Genomic DNA, 4,167 nt, shown 5'->3' with positions numbered 1-4,167 from the left:
ACGAAAAATTTTGGGGGTGTTTGGCAAATTCCGAAATTCTCTTTCTACTGGACAAGTCCCTCAAGAAAAACGTGATGTTATCCCAGGTCGAGGCGGGGTTGTTCAGAATACTGCATCTCATGTTCTAAAGAATATTTTTAGAAAAATTTAGAAAAAAATACTAAACAATTCCTAAAAAAAGCCGTCACATGGCCGCTTTAAAAGCTCTCGACTTTATTGGGTGGTTGTAAGGCAAGTCTTGCCATCCTTTTTCTTTTTTGCATATCTTGAAGAGGCTAGAGTTAAAACTATTCGATTCAGTTTCGCATTTGCAAGTGCATAATAACAACTCTTTGTGACGATCTGGTACTTTTATTATTTTCATGGTAACAACAGTTTGTTGAGTCATAAATAAAACTTTTATGCTAAAAAATCAACAAATTCTTTAGCAAATTTGTAATAAAATTTGAATTGCAGTAATAAAAGTTTTGTTACTTTTTTTCTTTTAAGTTGACACATTTACAATAAAAAGTTTTATGTTAATTTGTGAAAGTTCGCTGTTAGTTTTCATATACAGTTACAATAAATAAATGCAATGTGCATCGGTGTGTGTAAGTAGCTTTATTATTAATATTGCATGGTTTTGAATTACAGTTTTAACAACAACAACAACAGCAATAATTATTGAACGCAGCGGACATCCGCAATTGTTTTGCTGATAGCCACAAATAATTATGTCTAGCTGTTCTTGTTGCAACATGGCGCTTCTGTTGCTTGTTAAATGAATTTGCGGAAAATTGCATGAGATCTAAAATCAATAATTAAACAAATGCGCAAAATTAGTCACAAATGCGCTTACGTATATGCAAAACAAAATTACGGAACACTTTAACTTAAAGTTTGAGCTGAATTGAGTTTTTTTTTTATTTCTAATGGAAATTTTATATTTTATGCAATTGCGGAGTAAATGTTTGTTTGGTTGATAAAAACATTGAAAAATTAGTAATTTGTTCTAAAATAATTCTAAAAATCCAAAAATTATAAAAGCATCTAAGAAAAGTAACCAAATATTGCATGTGTACTGACAAAATCTGCTGGCAGATACTTCGGTTTGTTCCGGTTTCATCCACTTTGCAGCAGCGGAGACGTTTTTTTTGCCGTTGGAGACCACTTGTTACTTGAAAAATATTTTAACTTAGCAACCCTCGTAGGTACGGGGCTCATACTACATTTTTTTAATAATAATGAATTTATCAGAGCTGTATGTCTTGACAGAGCATAAATACCTTGACTTTACGAAAGAAAAATATTCCAAAAATTTTCTTAAATTTTCTTTCGCAATTTCATTTTTGAGTCGCCAATAAGAAATCAGATTTCTAGAATAACATAAGCCAATAATATGGAGGTGTGCAAGGCGGCTATGTGATAAATCATACTTCCTTAACAAAGGGTAGGTTAGGTCAGGTTAAAGGGTCGATCCTAAGAAGTATTTCACTTGGAGGGCTTTGAATGTCGGTCCATTGCAGTACCTAAAACTAAAAAACACTGGATTACCGCATGAATGCTTATTGGACAGCGTTCAGTAAGAACTCCTGCAATTGCGGAAAGATGAACTTTGCTCAGGGAAAGTAGTTCAATAGACCTTTTACATTCTACTCTAGGCCATGAGGACCTGCTAAGCTAAGATCATTGTTCCAGTGCTAGAAGGTAAGACACCAATGGAGATCCAACTCGCTCTCATTCCAATGTGAACGGGGAAAGCGTGCTTCGTTTGACTTTCAGTTGCCAGTTACTGCTGTGACCAGGCACCCAAACGAGCCCGATGTTGAAGTAGCTTGCTGCTACTGCTTTGATAAGAACAGACACTCCTTTACTAGCTTTGAACGCACAGTTTGCGCGAAAGTATTGACGCTCTGCTGTCGGATTGAATGGTCATCTACATGCACGTCTACCGCCACCTTTATAGCACCCATTTCTGCCTGAAAAACACTTCGACCCATCCCTGAAAAAGTTCACTGTGCCTTTTCGACAGTGACTTCTCCCCATCCACATTTCCCTCGTTGGTATGTGAGCAGAGAAAAAGCTGCCCCGAGTGACCTTTGAGATTCAGTGATCCAAGTTTTCAGGAAAGTAATGGAAGGAGAAAAGAATTTCGGCGCGTCCTTGTTCGTAGCCTTTAATATACCTAGCTTCCCTGAGCCTTAGAGCACGCTTCGCTACTATAGACCTACCGGCAATGTTCATGGATCATAATAATAAAGAAAAAAAAGTCTTTATTTAAAAATTAAGTCTTTTTAATTCAAAAAAATCAATTGCGAACTTGATCACTCTGTACCGCTGAACACCATAAACATTACTCATGTTTCTTTATTCAGCTTGCATCATATTACGAGTATATTTATTTAAGGCAAATATTTTACAAAAAATAAAAACCCTCCTAAAAAAATTAACAGTTAATTAATATAAAATCTGTTTTCTTTCAGTCATTCAATCTGGCATGAAATTACGGCAAGAGGCAGTAATTGATTAATGCTGGCGTTCAATTAGTAATTAATTAGTCGGAAGCATTTCTTTATCAATTTTTTTATTTAATCATAACTTTAAATATACATATGTGCTTACTAGAGCGGGTCGACTTTTTTCTATTTTTATTTCGGCCAAAACATGTTTAAGATCTCACCTTTTCAACACTATATGGTATGGCACAATGTGCTCGGTGGTGCTGGAGATATAGACAGCAATGACATACATTGACAAAATACGAAAAAACTTTTTCGACTACCAAATATAATACAATATAGTATAATATATCGACAATTCTTTTTGATAAATTTTGGAAGTACTCTAAAAAAAGGTGTTTGGCGTTAAAGAAGCTTTTTCTGTTGAAATTATCTCAAATCCAAAAACTATTCAAAATTTAGATTATTGACAAAATGGCGGCTTCTCAAAAAAGTACTAATTATAGTTTACTAATTTTGATAAAAAAACTGAGAGTAAGAGCTTAAAATCGATTGAATAAAGAAGCTCCAACCAAATAAATAAGATTTAATTGAAATTTAAAGTCGATTACTAAACTCCCTTGAGCTATAGACAATGAAGGACATGAAATGAAGAATGCATTAAATAACACAATCAAAAATATAAAGGGTGTAGAAAAAATATTTTCATATACATACATACATACATACATATAACTAAAAAAATATGAATGTGTATGCATTGGAGTATAAACATCATTGTGCTTTACGTGAGTTTATTTTCATAGAATATACAAAGTACTTCTAAGTATGTGTGTGTAAATGTTTACGATAGCAAAGTGGGCGGAGCTAAAACCGCTATGGAAACAGATGCGCCACGCTTTATGCTTGCACAAGCAAATACAAGCAAAGCAAACAAACGCACTGACAACCGGCTAGTTGCCAGCTTGCTCACACACATAAGCCAGTCGTGCGCAGACACACAAACACACATACACATGTATACAACGAAAAAGAGCAGTTGCTGTACAATAAATGTCAACACCTGAGCGATGAGGCGCTGATGGCGTTCGCGTAACATCCCTTCATTCGTGGTTTCATTCGTCAGTGTGTGTGTGTGTACGTGTGTGGGCATACAGCTAAGCCATAAACCAGTTTCTGAGCCGCTGATAGAACACTCAAAGCAAGCAACACTCACACAGTCACCAATTGGAGTGCCCACACACGAACTCATTGGACGACTTGTAGTCACCCCACCACACGACCACCATTTGTATGCCTGCTTATTGCGCTTGAGTTTGTACTCAATGAGTGGAGTGCGTCACTCAAGTGGTTTGAGTGGTTTGTATTTTTATGTCCGCGCCGTTGGGCCAACGCAACCACTGGCATTGGCGATATTGTTTTCCTTTTGTAACTGGCACTTCAGTACGTCCGAGCATCTCAAAGCGTTATATGCGGCGCAAAAGTCGTTTGTGTTGTGTGATGTGTGCACTCTAAAGGCGTGATTTCGTTGCCGTCATTCTCAAGTAGAAACATTTAACGCAAGTTGAGAAATTAAAAGAAAAATATTACGATAAGCAATATTATATTATAAAAAATCATTAAAAACCAAATAGCGTTATTTAAATGCCGCGCTTTAAGTGCTCACGTATTTGATAAAGTGTTAATTAGTAAGAAGAAGAACGCGGCAGTTTGATAATATCACCGGAAT

Source organism: Bactrocera tryoni, chromosome 2, assembly GCF_016617805.1.
Source record: "Bactrocera tryoni isolate S06 chromosome 2, CSIRO_BtryS06_freeze2, whole genome shotgun sequence".
In the NCBI taxonomy this organism is placed as follows: Eukaryota; Metazoa; Arthropoda; class Insecta; order Diptera; family Tephritidae; genus Bactrocera; species Bactrocera tryoni.
Note: the sequence above shows the minus strand (reverse complement) of the source record.